This window comes from Oncorhynchus gorbuscha, linkage group LG24, assembly GCF_021184085.1.
Source record: "Oncorhynchus gorbuscha isolate QuinsamMale2020 ecotype Even-year linkage group LG24, OgorEven_v1.0, whole genome shotgun sequence".
NCBI lineage: Eukaryota > Metazoa > Chordata > Actinopteri > Salmoniformes > Salmonidae > Oncorhynchus > Oncorhynchus gorbuscha.
This window is the reverse complement of record NC_060196.1, coordinates 7,535,480-7,552,910: the sequence shown is the minus strand read 5'-3', so window position 1 is coordinate 7,552,910 and position 17,431 is coordinate 7,535,480.

Below are 17,431 nucleotides of genomic sequence, written 5' to 3'. Positions count from 1 at the left end.
TTACAAGGTACGTAAGATCATGGACATGCGTTCTCGGGGACGGGGTCACCAATACTTAGTGGATTGGGAGGGTTACGGTCCTGAGGAGAGGAGTTGGGTTCCGTCTCGGGACGTGCTGGACCGTTCACTTATTGATGATTTCCTCCGTTGCCGCCAGGATTCCTCCTCGAGTGCGCCAGGAGGCGCTCGGTGAGTGGGGGGTACTGTCATGTTTTGTCTTAGATTGTCTTGTCATTATGCTTTCCCTTCTGTTCGTTTCCCCCTGCTGGTCTTATTAGGTTCGTTCCCTTTTTCTATCCCTCTCTCTCCCCTCCCTCTCTCTCCTCTCTCTATCGTTCCGTTCCTGCTCCCAGCTGTTCCTATTCCCCTAATCATCATTTAGTCTTCCCACACCTGTTCCTTATCTTTTCCCCTGATTAGAGTCCCTATTTCTTCCCTTGTTTTCCGTTCCTGTCCTGTCGGATCCTTGTCTATTGTTCACCGTGCTGTGTCTATGTATTGCCCTGTCGTGTCGTGTTTCCCTCAGATGCTGCGTGGTGAGCAGGTGTCTGAGTCTGCTACGTTCAAGTGCCTTCCCGAGGCAACCTGCAGTTCTTGATCAAGTCTCCAGTCTGTTCTCGTCATTACGAGTAGTATTATGCCTTTTGTTTGTAAAGTAACTTTACTGGATTAAAAACTCTGTTTTCGCCAAGTCGCTTTTGGGTCCTCATTCACCTGCATAACATAAAGTACTAAAACACCTGAGTGTCTCCCTTGATGTTAGTTCCTGGCAGAGTTGTGCAGACTCAGCACAACTAAGCTTTGGAGGAATATGCAGATTTAAAGAGGAGTCCGTAATTTGCTTTCTAATGATCTTTTCCTCAAAGAAGTTTATGAATTTATCACTGAGAAAGTGAAAGCCATCCTCTCTTGGGGAATGCTGATTTTTAGTTAGCTTTGCGACAGTATAAAAAATATAGGTTTATTCTAATTTTCCTCAATTAAGTTGGAAAAATAGGATGATCGAGCAGCAGTGAGGGCTCTTCGATATTACATGGTACTGTCTTTCCAAGCTAGTCAGAAGACTTCCAGTTTGGTGTGGCGTCAAATTTCTGGAAGCTTGCTTCAGAGCTCGGCTATTTTCTGCATACCAGGGAGCTAGTTTCTTATGACAAATGTTTTTTGTTTTTAGGGGTGCGACTGCATCTAGGGTATTGCGCAAGGTTATATTAAGTTCCTCAGTTAGGTGGTTAACTGATTTTTGTACTCTGACGTCCTTGGGTAGGCGGAGGGAGTCTGGAAGGGCATCTCGGAATCTTTGGGTTGTCCGAGAATTTATAGCACGACTTTTGATGATCCTTGGTTGGGGTCTGAGCATCTCTCCTCCTTGTTGATGGGCGGCAGGGTAGCCTAGTGGTTAGAGCGTTGGACTAGTAACTGGAAGGTTGCGAGTTCAAACCCCGAGCTGACAAGGTACAAATCTGTCGTTCTGCCCCTGAACAGGCAGTTAACCCACTGTTCCTAGGCCGTCATTGAAAATAAGAATTTGTTCTTAACTGACTTGCCTGGTTAAATAAAGGTAAAATAAAAAATATAAAAAATTGTAGTTCATACTAGATCCTTGAGTCAGATGGAATGTAGTATTAGCAGCAGAAGCAGAAAAAAAACAGCCAAAGATTAAATCCACCCTGCTCAACTCAAACAGATAGGAGGAGTCAGCCGTGAGGACCCACCTCTATCCAAACAGATAGGAGGAGTCAGCCCTGAAGACCCACCTCTCTATCCTAACAGATCGGAGGAGTCAGCCCTGAGGACCCACCTCTATCCAAACAGATAGGAGGAGTCAGCCCTGAAGACCCACCTCTCTATCCTAACAGATCGGAGGAGTCAGCCCTGAGGACCCACCTTTCTATCCTAACAGATAGGAGGAGTCAGCCCTGAGGACCCACCTCTCTATCCTAACAGATAGGAGGAGTCAGCCCTGAGGACCAACCTCTCTATCCTAACAGATAGGAGGAGTCAGCCCTGAGGACCCACCTCTCTATCCTAACAGATAGGAGGAGTCAGCCTTGAAAACCCATCTCTGTCATGTTTTGTCATTAATTATCATGTCTTGTCCTTGTGCTTTCCCTTCTGTTCGTTTCCCTCTGCTGGTCTTATTAGGTTCTTTCCCTCTTTTTATCCCTCTCTCTCCCCCTCCCTCTCTCACTCTCTCGCTCTCTCTTCTCTCTATCGTTCCGTTCCTGCTCCCAGCTGTTCCTATTCCCCTAATCATCATTTAGTCTTCCCACACCTGTTCCCGATCCTTTTCCCTGATTAGAGTCCCTATTTCTCTCCTTGTTTTCCGTACCTGCCCTGTCGGATCCTCATCTATAATTCACCGTGCTGTGTCTATGTTTTGCCCTGTCGTGTCGTGTTTCCCTCAGATGCTGCGTGGTGAGCAGGTGTCTGAGTCTGCTAGGTTCAAGTGCCTTCCCGAGGCAACCTGCAGTTCTCGATCAAGTCTCCTGTCTGTTCTCGTCTTTACGAGTAGTATTATGCTTTTTGTTTTGTAAAGTTTCTTTCTGGATTAAGAACTCTGTTTTCGCCAAGTCGCTTTTGGGTCCTCATTCACCTGCATAACAATCTCTCTATCCTAACAGATCGGAGGAGTCAGCCCTGAGGACCCACCTCTCTATCCTAATAGATAGGAGGAGTCAGCCCTGAGGACCCACCTCTCTATCCAAACAAGGTTGAGCTCAGCACAAAGGGAAGAGGAGAGGAGAGAGAGCACCTTTCTGCATACTAAGGTTTACGAGGAGGAGTCCATCCCTCTCTTTCCCTCTGGTCTCTCTGGTCTCTCTCTCCCTCTCTCTCTCCACCTCTCTCTTCATCTCTCTCCTGCGGTAGTGGCCTGTTGGTTGTCTGCTCCTGCTTTGTTTAACATTTGTCTGTCAGGCCCATGTATTATTCATCTGGACAGGTTAGCAGCAGGATTATTCCTACCACAGCCTGTTTTCCCTCTGTCCACAGTGATGCAGCATCGATGGCTTAATGATGGGACAGGAAGGGCTCTGGGAGATGGCCATGCATCTGGTACAGGGTGACACCTGCCAGGGAGGAGAGGCTCTAATGGAAGCTGAGCTGCTGGACCAGAGAGCAGACAGACCAGAGGAGAGGGGAGAGGAGGAGATGGGAGGGGAGAGGAGAGGGGCAGGCAGCAGGTCAATAAAGCATCCACTTTACTGGCCTAAAGCTCTCTCTCTGTCTCTTTCTCTGGCCAGTCGTCACTACTTCAGAGGTGGAGGGGAAACGGCTCTTTGTTTTACTTTAATCACCATCCTAAATCTTACTGCTGGTGATTAAATGGATCCTTTGGGATATCTCTCTTCTCTCTATCTCCTGCCTCATTTCTGTAGTGAAGTGCTTATGTTCTTAGCTCCAACAGTACAGTAATACAAAACAATACAAATCAATACATGCAAATCCAGAACGAGCAATGTCAGAGTCCGGAATATAAATATACATTTTGTATGTGATGGTGGTATAGACTTTATTTAACCAGGTAAACTAGTTAACCAGGTAAGCTAGTTTCTCATTTACAACTGCGACCTGGCCAAGACAAAGCTAAGCAGTGCGATACAAAAAAACAACACAGAGTTACACATGGAATAAACAAGTGTACAGTCAATAACACAATAGAAAAAAAGAAAGTCTATATACAGTGTGTGGAAATGGCATGAGGAGGTATGCCAATAAATAGGCAATAGTAGCAAAGCAATTGCAATTTAGCAGATTAACACTGGAGTGATATATGAGCAGTTGATGATGAGCAGATGATGGTGTGTAAGTAGTGATACTGGTGTGCAAAAGAGCAGCAAAGTAAATAAAAACATTATGGGGATGAGGTAAGTAGATTGGGTGTGCTTTACAGATGGACTATGTACAGCTCCAGCTGCTCAGATAGCTGATATTTAAAGTTAGTGAGGGAAATGTAAGTCTCCAGATTCAGCGATTTTTGCAATTCGTTCCAGTCACTAGCAGCAGAGAACTGGAAGGATAGGCGGCCAAAGGAGGTGTTGGCTTTGGGGATGACTAGTGAGATACACCTTCTGGAGCGCGTGCTACAGGTGGGTGTTGTTATCGTGACCGGTGAGCTGAGATAAGGCAGAGCTTTACCTAGCATAGACTTATAGATGACCTGGAGCCAGTGGATCTGGCGACGAATATGTAGCGAGGGCCAGCCAACTAGAGCATACAGGTCGCAGTGGTGGGTGGTATGAGGCGCTTCTGTAACAAAACAGATGGCACTGTGATAGACTGCATCCAATTTGCTGAGTAGTATTGGAAGCTATTTTGTAGATGACATTGCCGAAGTCGAGGATTGGTAGGATAGTCAGTTTTACTAGGATAGGCGACGTGAGTGAAGGAGGCTTTGTTGCGAAATAGAAAGCTGATTCTAGATTCGATTTTGTTTCAAATATTTTTTATTAAACACACACAAGAATGGTGTATAGGTATACATGACAGGTATACAATTATTATCTAAACATAAAAGAGCATACAGGAACAACAAGACCCAGAGTTCTGGGTGCAGAACAAATAATACAAAACACGACATACAGAACAAATACATGTAGAAAGAAAGAGGGAAGATGTCCCCCCTATTCCCCCCCATCCCCTATCCCCCCCCCCCAACTGCTCGGGTGGCAGGGCCAGCACATGCTGCCCAAAGGTAGATTAAAATATTACAATTGAGAGTGCGTTAATAAGTACAAATTCACAGTGCCGACTCATCCAAGTAGGAGAGGAAAGGCTGCCAGATTTGATCAAATGTTGATAATTTATTGTTCAGAGTATATCTAATTCTTTCTAAGTGTACAGTGTTTGCCAATTCACTGAGCCATAATTTGGTAGAGGGCGCTTCCCTCCTTTTCCAAAACAACAAGATTAGTTTTTTTGCCGAGATGAGACCGTAAGAGATGAGTTGTTTTTGGGGGTTGGTTAATCCGTTTAGGGACTCAGATACTCCCAGGATTATCAGAAGCGGGTCTGGATCTATTGAAGTCTCCAAAGCTTCAGAGAGGATCCTAAAAATTCCACACCAATAACCATGCAAGCTAGAGCATAGGGCAAAGCAGTGGAGTAGTGTACCCTGCGTAGCCTGACATTTATCACATGTAGGGGATGTGTCAGGAAATATCCTATGCAGTTTAGTTTTGGAATAGTGTAATCTGTGTAATACCTTGAATTGTATGAGACGATGTCTGGAATTAATGGAGCATATGTGGATATACTCCAAGCTCTCTTCCCAGTCTGCCACCGAGATGTCAGTCCCTAGTTCTTCCTCCCATTTTGCCTTGATGGCATCAGTAGAAGGTGTGCTAACAGATTGAAAAGCATCATATAGACGCGATATCAGTTTATCTGAGGTGGGGCATATTTTTATGCATCCGTCAAACATGGAAGGTTTAGCATTCCCAAATGTTGGGAGGTGTTTTCTAACGTAGTCTCTAATTTGTAGGTATCTGAAAAAATTACTTCTGGGAAGATTATAAATTTCCCTCAGCAACTCAAAGGAAGCAAAGGTCCCTTCTATGTATAAATCCCCTATGGTACTTATCCCCAACTCTCCCCATCGCTCAAAGGTGTTATCAAGGTTAGAAGGGGCAAAGGAGGGATTCCTGGCGACAGGGAGCATGAATGACATTGGTCTAAGCTCAAAGTGGACTTTAATTTGCTTCCAGATTCGGACTGTGCTTTGTATAATAGGATTGTTACAATAAAGTGACATCTCCAGATTGACAGGCGACAAAATCACAGCGCCAATAGAGAAGGGGTGACACTCCTCACGCTCCATACTAAGCCAGCTGGATGCCGGGAGTACGTCATCCAACATAAACGTAACAATGTGGAGGTTAGCGGCCCAGTAATAAAATATACAATTTGGGAGAGACAATCCTCCTTCCATCTTGGATTTACAGAGGTGTTTTTTACCTATCCTGTGTGTTTTATAATCCCAGATGAAAGGATTGATTATTGAGTCCAGTTGTTTATGAAAGGATTTAGGTATGAATACTGGGATGTTCTCATATAGGTAGAGCAGTTGTGGGAGGAAGACCATTTTAATGGCATTAATTCTTCCGAGCAGAGAAATTAGGAGAGTTCTCCAAAATAGTATGTTTGCTTTGAGTTTTTGTATCAGAGAGGGGAAATTATCTTTAAATAGTAAGGAGTATTGTTTGGTAACTACAATTCCTAGGTAGGTAAATTCTTCTGAAGATAACTTCAATGGGAGATGTTCTAGCCAGGAGGTATTTTGCGACCGTATGGGCATTAATTCACTCTTGTTCCAATTTATTCTGTATCCCGAGAAGGTACCAAACAAATTGATCACATCAAGAATAGATGGGATACTAGCCTGGGGTTCTGTTACATAGAGGAGGATGTCATCTGCGTATAGGGAGATCTTATTTAGAGTATCTTTAGTATTATAGCCGTGTATTGCTGCATGAGATCTAATCGTCTGAGCGAGCGGTTCGATAATTAGGGCGAAGAGCATAGGCGACAGCGCACAACCCTGCCCTGTCCCCCTGTTGAGGTTAAATCGGGGCGACAATGATTGGTTAGTGAGTATTCTGGCACAGGGGTTCCTATATAAAAGCTGGATCCAATTTATTAACCTATCTCCAATATTAAATATCTGTAGGACCTTGAATAGATAGGGCCACTCAACTTTGTCAAAGGCCTTTTCGGCGTCAAGAGATATGACGGCAAGGTCCACGTTGGGTAACCTCTGAGAATACATAATATTGAAGAGGCACCTGAGATTGAAGAATGAGTTTCTGTTAGGGATAAAGCCGGTCTGATCCGAATGGACCAATTTGCCAATTAAAGTGCTAAGCCTGTTAGTTTTTGCTAAAATCTTTTGGTCTGTATTAAGGAGAGATATTGGTCTGTATGACCCTACCTCTTCTGGATCTTAGTAAAGGGGCTGAATAATTTTGCACGCCCAATTTTTCAGTTTTTGATTTGTTAAAAAAGTTTGAAATATCCAATAAATGTCATTCCACTTCATGATTGTGTCCCACTTGTTGTTGATTCTTCACAAAAAAATACAGTTTTATATCTTTATGTTTGAAGCCTGAAATGTGGCAAAAGGTCGCAAAGTTCAAGGGGGCCGAATACTTTTGCAAGGCACTGTACATATACATGTATGTATACATACCCACACAAAAAAAATCATATATAAAAATATATATTTAAATAATATGTATATACATCCATATGCACACATACACATACAAACATTCATACCCCAGAATAACAATCTACACTGATTTAAAATATACACATACATAATACTAAAATGCTAAGAGAAAATAGTAATAGAGTACAAATAGTAATTATATGTACGCACACCTACACATACATAAGCACTACAGAGGGCTGGTGGGACTCTAGTCGGGAGAGAGGCCCAATGGCTAGACAAAGGCAGAACGGCACAAAACATCAACTTGCTAACCAGGTGTCTGCCCCCTCCCAACCATCACCCCCAGTCCCCTGCAAGCAATAAATAAATGGTATGGTAGTAAGAATAATGTAAGGATTGTAAAATAAATAACGAAACAAAACAAAAGTGGGGGATATAAGTATATCCATCCGAAGGTGTCAGTGATTAAACCTGGAAGTAAAAAATATGCATCGCTCTGAGCACAGCCGGGATGAAAGTGAATTTAACGTTAAATGAGAGCTCTGACCACCATCCATTGGTCTGCTCAGCGTCTTACATGCTCGGTAGCCCTTGTTGAGCCCGTTTAATATGTTTTCACCCAATATGGTATAGTATGGATTCGAGTCCATGAGCAGACCCTAACACACAATAACAAGGCACTCTAACCTGTACGGGGGATTGGTGTATATCCCCGGATAAACTTCTCTGCGTCTAAAACCGAGGAGAGCCAAATCTTCTCACCGGAAGGTGGGGTAATTCTTAGTCTTGCAGGGAAGAGAAAGGCTGGGTGAAGATGGAGTTTGTAGAGTTTGGTCATGACATCTCTGTAGTCGGCGCGATGCTTTGCCACATCGGGCGCATAATCCTCATAGACACGGAATGGATGTCCTTTATGTGACAGGTTGCCCCTCATTCGAGCTTCACGCAGGATAAGATCCTTGGTCTTGAAACTGTGACAACAGATTATTACTGGGCGAGGACGTTGGCCCGGTCCAGGCACTGGGACAAGGGAGCGATGTGCGCGGTCCAGCTGGAGATCCGAATCCAAAACATCCGATCCCATTGCATCCTTCAATAGCTTGGCGAAGAAGTCGGTAGGGCGAGAGCCCGCCTCTATCCCCTCTGCCAGACCAACAACGCGAAGGTTATTACGTTTGGATCGGCCCTCCAGGTCCACCACTTTCACAGAAAGCCTCTGCACAGTATCCTGCAATGACGTGCATAGCTTCTCTAACTCGTCGATCCTACCAGCGTTGACTTCAGAAGCTTTCTCAAGGTCCACAATACTCTGGCCATGCGAAGCGACCGTTCGAATGGTGCTCTCGATTTTGGTGTCCAGTTCAGCAATAGTGGCCTTAAGATCCTCAGCTATAGCAACACGTAGCTCCCCCAAAGCCTGGGTAAGTTCTGTAAGTGTCACGTTGTTGCATGTGCCTCCCGCCATGTCTGTCTCGTTGTTTAGTGGGGAGTAGGCCTCCGCTGTGGATTTATTGTCCTTTGGTCGCTTAGTACTCGGCATTTTCATATAAAAAGTTAAAATCTTGTATTAGAAAGAAATGTTTGTTGTAAAAAGTGCCATAAAGTAGGTTAAATTAGATTATTTCACAAAAAAGTTGCAGGAGCCTCTCACGCACAGCCGTTCACTCCAACATGCTAGCTCCGACCCCCTAGATTTGATTTTGGATTGGAGATGTTTGATATGAGTCTGGAAGGAGAGTTTACAGTCTAGCCAGACACCTAGGTATTTGTAGTTGTCCACGTATTCTAGGTCAGAACCGTCCAGAGTAGTGATGCTAGATGGGCAGGCGAGTGGGGGCAGCGAACGGTTGAAAAACATGCATTTGGTTTTGCTAGCGTTTAAGAGCAGTTGGAGGCCACAGAAGGAGTGTTGTATGGCATTGAAGCTCGTTTGGAGGTTAGTTAACACAGTGTCCAAAGAAGGGACAGATGTATACAGAATGGTGTCGTCTGCGTAGAGGTGGATCAGGGAATCACCCTCAGAAAGAGCGACATCGTTGATATATACAGAGAAAAGGGTCGGCCCGAGAATTGAACCCTGTGGTAACCCCATAGAGACTGCCAGAGTTCCAAACAACAGGCCCTCCGATTTTACACACTGAACTCTGTCTGCAAAGTAGTTGGTGAACCAGGTTAGGCAGTCATTTGAGAAACCAAGGCGATTGAGTCTGCCGATAAGAAAACGGTGATTGACAGAGTTGAAAGCCTTGGCCAGGTCAATGAAGACGGCTGCACAGTACTGTCTTTTATCGTTGGTGGTTATGATATTGTTTAGTACCTTGAGCGTGGCTGAGGTGTACCCGTGACCAGCTCGGAAACCGGATTGCACAGCGGAGAAGGTACGATGGGATTTGAAATGGTCAGTGATCTGTTTATTAACTTGGCTTTCAAAGACTTTAGAAAGGAAGGGCAAGATGGATATAGGTCTGTAACAGTTTGGGTCTAGAGTGTCACCCCCTTTGAAGAGGGGGATGACCGCGGCAGCTTTCCAATCTTTAGGGATCTCGGACGAAACGAAAGAGAGGTTGAACAGACTGGTAATAGGGGTTGCAACAATGGAAGCAGATCATTTTAGAAAGAGAGGGTCCAGATTGTCTAGCCCAGCTGATTTGTACGGCTTCAGGTTTAGCAGCTCTTTCAGAACATCTGCGATCTGGATTTGGGTGAAGGAGAAGCTGGGGAGACTCGGACAAGTAGCTGCGAGGGGCGCGGAGCTGTTGGCTGGGTTTGGGGTAGCCAGGAGGAAAGCATGGCCAGCCGTAGAGAAATGCTTATTGAAATTTTAGATTATCTTGGATTTATCGGTGGTGACCGTGTCGCCTAGCCACATTGCAGTGGGCAGCCGGGAGGAGGTGCTCTTGTTGTCCATGGACTACAGGATGCACATTTCTGTTTGAAAAAGCTAGCCTTTGCTTTCCTGACTGACTCTGTGTATTGGTTCATGACTTCCCTGAACAGTTGCATATCGCGCGGTCTATTCAATGCTATTGCAGTCCGCCGCATTATGTTTTTGTGCTGGTCAAGGGCAGACAGGTGGGGCATGATTATTTAAGATGGTGAGGAAAGCAATTTTAAAGAATAACCAGGCATCCTCTACTGACTGGATGAGGTCAATGTCATTCCAGGATACCCCAGCCAGGTCGATTAGAAAGGCCTGATCGCAAAAGTGTTTTACAGTGATGAGGGGTGGTCGCGGACCCATAGTGGATGCAGGCAATGAGGCAGTGATCTCTGAGATCCTGATTGAAAACAGCAGAGGTGTATTTGGAGGGCAAGTTGGCCAGGATAATATCTAGGTTCCCATGTTTACGGATTTAGGGTTGTACCTGGTGGTTTCCTTGATAATTTGTGTGAGATTAAGGGCATAGCTTAGATTGTAGTACTGCTGGGGTGTTAAGCATATCCCAGCTTAGGTCACCTAACAGAATGAACTCTGAAGATAGATGGGGGGCAATCAATTCACATATGGTGCCCAGGGCACAGCTGGGAGCTGAGGGGGGTCTGTAACAGGCGGAAACAGTGAGAGACTTATTTCTGAAGAGATACATTTTTTAAATGAGAAGCTCGAACTGTTTGGGCATAGACCTGGAAAGTATGACAGAACTTTGCAAGCTATCTCTGCAGTAGATTGAAACTCCTCCCCCTTTGGCAGTTCTATCTTGATGGAAAATGTTGTAGTTGGGTATGGAAATCTCAGATTTTTTGGTGGCTTTCCTAAGCCAGGATTCAGACACGGCAAGGACATCAGGGTTGGCGGAGTGTGCTAAAGCAGTGAGTAAAACAAATTTAGGGAGGAGGCTTCTGATGTTAACATGCATGAAACCAAGGCTTTTTCGATTACAGAAGTCAACAAATGAGAGTGCATGGGGGCACGCAGGGCCTGGGTTAGCCTCCACATCACCCGAGGAACAGAAGAGGAGTAGGATGAGGGTACAGCTAAAGGCTAGCAAAACTGGTCGTCTAGTGCGTTGTGGACAAAGAATAAAAGGAGCAGATTTAAAATCAAATCAAATCAAATCAAATTGTATTTGTCACATACACATGGTTAGCAGATGTTAATGCGAGTGTAGCGAAATGCTTGTGCTTCTAGTTCCGACAATGCAGTGATAACCAACAAGTAATCTAACTAACAATTCAAAAACTACTGTCTTATACACAGTGTAAGGGGATAAGGAACATGTACATAAGGATATATGAATGAGTGATGGTACAGAGCAGCATACAGTAGATGGTATCGAGTACAGTATATACATATGAGATGAGTGTGTAGACAAAGTAAACAAAGTGGCATAGTTAAAGTGGCTAGTGATACATGTGTTACATAAGGATGCAGTCGATGATGTAGAGTACAGTATATACATATGCATATGAGATGAATAATGTAGGGTAAGTAACATTATATAAGGTAGCATTGTTTAAAGTGGCTAGTGATATATTTACATCATTTCCCATCAATTCCCATTATTAAAATGGCTGGAGTTGGGTCAGTGTCAATGACAGTGTGTTGGCAGCAGCCACTCAGTGTTAGTGGTGGCTGTTTAACAGTCTGATGGCCTTGAGATAGAAGCTGTTTTTCAGTCTCTCAGTCCCAGCTTTGATGCACCTGTACTGACCTCGCCTTCTGGATGATAGCGGGGTGAACAGGCAGTGGTTCGGGTGGTTGATGTCCTTGATGATCTTTATGGCCTTCCTGTAACAACGGGTGGTGTAGGTGTCCTGGAGGGCAGGTAGTTTGCCCCCGGTGATGCGTTGTGCAGTCCTCACTACCCTCTGGAGAGCCTTACGGTTGAGGGCGGAGCAGTTGCCGTACCAGGCGGTGATACAGCCCGCCAGGATGCTCTCGATTGTGCATCTGTAGAAGTTTGTGAGTGCTTTTGGTGACAAGCCGAATTTCTTCAGCCTCCTGAGGTTGAATAGGCGCTGCTGCGCCTTCTTCACGACGCTGTCAGTGTGAGTGGACCAATTCAGTTTGTCTGTGATGTGTATGCCGAGGAACTTAAAACTAGCTACCCTCTCCACTACTGTTCCATCGATGTGGATAGGGGGTGTTCCCTCTGCTGTTTCCTGAAGTCCACAATCATCTCCTTAGTTTTGTTGACGTTGAGTGTGAGGTTATTTTCCTGACACCACACTCCGAGGGCCCTCACCTCCTCCCTGTAGGCCGTCTCGTCGTTGTTGGTAATCAAGCCTACCACTGTTGTGTCGTCCGCAAACTTGATGATTGAGTTGGAGGCGTGCGTGGCCACGCAGTCGTGGGTGAACAGGGAGTACAGGAGAGGGCTCAGAACGCACCCTTGTGGGGCCCCCGTGTTGAGGATCAGCGGGGAGGAGATGTTGTTGCCTACCCTCACCACCTGGGGCGGCCCGTCAGGAAGTCCAGTACCCAGTTGCACAGGGCGGGGTCGAGACCCAGGGTCTCGAGCTTGATGACGAGCTTGGAGGGTACTATGGTGTTGAATGCCGAGCTGTAGTCGATGAACAGCATTCTCACATAGGTATTCCTCTTGTCCAGGTGGGTTAGGGCAGTGTGCAGTGTGGTTGAGATTGCATCGTCTGTGGACCTATTTGGGCGGTAAGCAAATTGGAGTGGGTCTAGGGTGTCAGGTAGGGTGGAGGTGATATGGTCCTTGACTAGTCTCTCAAAGCACTTCATGATGACGGAAGTGAGTGCTACGGGGCGGTAGTCGTTTAGCTCAGTTACCTTAGCTTTCTTGGGAACAGGAACAATGGTGGCCCTCTTGAAGCATGTGGGAACAGCAGACTGGTATAGGGATTGATTGAATATGTCCGTAAACACACCGGCCAGCTGGTCTGCGCATGCTCTGAGGGCGCGGCTGGGGATGCCGTCTGGGCCTGCAGCCTTGCGAGGGTTAACACGTTTAAATGTCTTTACTCACCTCGGCTGCAGTGAAGGAGAGACCGCATGTTTCCGTTGCAGGCCGTGTCAGTGGCACTGTATTGTCCTCAAAGCGGGCAAAAAAGTTATTTAGTCTGCCTGGGAGCAAGACATCCTGGTCCGTGACTGGGCTGGAATTCATCTTGTAGTCCGTGATTGACTGTAGACCCTGCCACATGCCTCTTATGTCTGAGCCATTGAATTGAGATTCCACTTTGTCTCTGTACTGACGCTTAGCTTGTTTAATAGCCTTACGGAGGGAATAGCTGCACTGTTTGTATTCAGTCATGTTGCCAGACACCTTGCCCTGATTAAAAGCAGTGGTTCGCGCTTTCAGTTTCACGCGAATGCTGCCATCAATCCACGGTTTCTGGTTAGGGAATGTTTTTATCGTTGCTATGGGAACGACATCTTCGACGCACGTTCTAATGAACTCGCACACCGAATCAGCGTATTCGTCAATATTCCCATCTGACGCAATACGAAACATGTCCCAGTCCACGTGATGGAAGCAGTCTTGGAGTGTAGAGTCAGCTTGGTCTGACCAGCGTTGGACAGACCTCAGCGAGGGAGCCTTTTGTTTTAATTTCTGCCTGTAGGCAGGGATCAGCAAAATGGAGTCGTGGTCAGCTTTTCCGAAAGGGGGGCGGGGCAGGGCCTTATATGCGTCGCGGAAGTTAGAGTAACAATGATCCAAGGTTTTACCACCCCTGGTTGCGCAATCGATATGCTGATAAAATTTAGGGAGTCTTGTTTTCAGATTAGCTTTGTTAAAATCCCCAGCTACAATGAATGCAGCCTCCGGATAAATGTTTTCCAGTTTGCAAAGAGTTAAATAAAGTTCGTTCAGAGCCATCGATGTGTCTGCTTGGGGGGGGATATATACGGCTGTGATTATAATCGAAGAGAATTCTCTTGGAAGATAATGCGGTCTAGATTTGATTGTGAGGAATTCTAAATCAGGTGAACAGAAGGATTTGAGTTCCTGTATGTTTCCTTCATCACACCATGTCCCGTTAGTCATGAGGCATACGCCCCCGCCACTCTTCTTACCAGAGAGATGTTTGTTTCTGTCGGCGTGATGCGTGGAGAAACCCGTTGGCTGCACCGCCCTGGATAGCGTTTTCCCAGTAAGCCATGTCTCCGTAAAGCAAAGAACGTTGCAGTCTCTGATGTCCCTCTGGAATGCCACCCTTGCTCGGATTTCATCAACCTTGTTGTCGAGAGACTGGACATTGGCAAGAAGAATACTGGGAAGTGGTGCGCGATGTGCCCTTTTTCGGAGTCTGACCAGAACACCGCCGCGTTTCCCTCTTTTTCGGAGTCGTTTCCTTGGGTCGCTGCATGCGAACCATTCCGTTGTCCTGTTTGTAAGGCAGAACACAGGATCCGCGTCGCGGAAAACATATTCTTGGTCGTACTGATGGTGAGTTGACGCTGATCTTATATTCAGTAGTTCTTCTCGACTGTATGTAATGAAACCTAAGATGACCTGGGGTACTAATGTAAGAAATAACACGTAAAAAAACAAAAAACTGCATAGTTTCCTAGGAACGCGAAGCGAGGCGGCCATCTCAGCCGGCGCCGGAAGTATATTCTGGGCGTGGTAGAATAGATTCTGGGCATAATGTGCAGACAGGGGTATGGTGGGATGCGGGTACAGTCTAGGTAAGCCCAGGCACTGAGTGATGATAAGAGAGGTTGCATCTCTGGACATGCTGGTTATACTGGGTGAGGTCACCGCATGTGTGGGAGGTGGGACAAAGGAGGTATCTGAGGCATGTTGAGTGGGACTAGGGGCTCCGCAGTAAACTTAAACAATGATAATTATCATAAACAACAGTATACAAGGCATATTGACTTTTGAGAGAGACATAAAGCAAGGCATAAAGCAATCACAGGTGTTGATTGGGAGAGCTAGCTAAGACAACAACGGGTAAGACAACAACAGCTACTCAGCTAAGTCAACAACAACAAGTAAAATGGCGATGAATGGGCAGAGAGCGTTGGTTAACTACACACAGGGTCTGAGTTCGGGGCTGGGGCCGACAGATAAACAAAGGTAAACAAAGTACCGTGATAAATTAACAGTCCAGCAGGCATCAGCTGTGTAGAAAAGTGATCATAGGGTCCAATAGATAGCAATAGATGAAACAGGGAAGTCACTAGGTAGTCGTTACTACACTAGCACGCGGGAGACACAGCATTTAAAGTTAGCAGTCCGGGGTAAGTAGAAGCGTCTGCTCCGTTGTCCTGCAAAGGCCAGTTGAAGGCACAGCTGATGGAATTACGTCTGCGGACCAGTCGTGGTGGTACGGCGGGGCGCTGTGTCGACGAAGGGACAGGGCCAGATGGCGAAAGAGGTATTGTAGTTGTGGTAAATATGAACAGTATATGAATAGAAAAGGTGTGTACAACAGTAGTTATATAGGATGAGCCTTTTCTAAAATACAGCCGAAACATAACAAGGGGTAAAAGCCCAACAGGATGCTCTCAATGGTGCATCTGTAGAAGTTTGTGAGGGTTGTTGCCTATCTTCACCACCTGCGGTCGGCCCATCAGGACGTCCAGGACCCAGGACCCAGTATGGTGATGAACGCTGAGCTGTAGTCGATGAACAGCATCCTTACATAGGTATTCCACTTGTCCAGTTGGGATAGGGCAGTGTGTAGTGCGATTGCGTCATCCGTGGATCTGTTGGGGCGGTATGCAAATTGTAGTGGGTCTAGGGCAAAGTTTTTATAGTCCCGTACCCCTTCAAACATTCAACCTCCAGCTGCGTACCCCCTCTAGCACCAGGGTCAGTGCGCTCTCAATTGTTGTTTTATGCCATCATGGTAAGCCTGCCACACACACACTATACGATAGAATTACTAAACATAAGAATGAGTGGTCATTTTTGTCACAACCCGGCTCGTGGGAAGTGACAAAGATCTCTTTTAGGATCAGGGAACAAATAATAATATAATAATAATCAATCATTTGCTCTTTATTTAGCCATCTTTGCATATAAAACGTTATTTGGTCATCAAAAATTGTGAATAACTCACCACAGGTTAATGAGAAGTGTGTGCTTGAAAGGATGCACATAACTCTGCAATGTTGGGTTGTATTGGAGAGCCTCAGTCTTAAATAATTTTCCATACACAGTCTGTGCCTGTATTTAGTTTTCATGCTAGCGAGGGCCGAGAATCCACTCTCACATAGGTATGTGGTTGCAAAGGGCACCAGTGTCTAAACAGCTCAATTTGCCAAGGCAGGAAACTCTGCCTTGGCAAAGTTCAGTGGCTTCTGATTAAATAAAATTTTCACAGAACCGCTTGTTGCAATTTAGATGAGGCTCTCTTGTTCAGATATTGGTACGTGACATTGTCTGTAAGCTTAAGTTCATTTGCACACAAAAAATCATACAATGGATGGTGTCCTTGTTAATTCAGACATAGAAATCTCCAACTTCTTAACCTCTTGATTCTAGCCATCCCGGATCTCGTGAATACAGCCTCAAGCTCATTACCATAACGTTAACTATTCATGAAAATCGCAAATTAAATGAAATATGCTAGCCTTTTGTTAACAACACTGTCATCTCAGATTTTCAAATTATGCCTTTCAACCATAACAAAACAAGCATTTGCGTAAGATTATTGATAGCTAGCGTAGCATTTAGCGTAGCATTTAGCGTAGCATTCAGCATGCAACGTTTTCACAAAAACACGAAAAGCATTCAAATAAAATAATTTACCTTTGAAGAACTTCAGATGTTTTCAATGAGGAGACTCTTAGATATCAAATGTTCAGTTTTTATAAAAAGATGATTTGTGTAGGACAAATCGCTCCGTTTTGTTCATCACATTTGGCTACGAAAAAAACCTGTATCCAGGAGTGTAATTCTCTAGGCAAGCTCATTAGCATAACGCAACGTTAACTATTCATGAAAATCGCAAATTAAATGAAATAAATATATTTGCTCTCAAGCTTAGCCTTCTTTTAACAACACTGTCATCTCAGATTTTCAAAATATGCTTTTGAACCATTGGTAAACAAGCATTTGTGTAAGAGTATTGATAGCCTAGCATAGCATTTAGCCTAGCATTCAGCATGCAACATTTTCACAAAAACAAGAAAAGCATTCAAATAAAATAATTTACCTTTGAAGAACTTCAGATGTTTTCAATGAGGAGACTCTCAGTTAGATAGACATTTTTCAGTTTTTACAAAAATATTATTTGTGTAGACAAATCCCTCCGTTTTCTTCATCACGTTTGGGTAAGAAAAAAAACGAAAATTAAGTCATTAAAACGCAAACTTTTTTCCAAATTAACTCC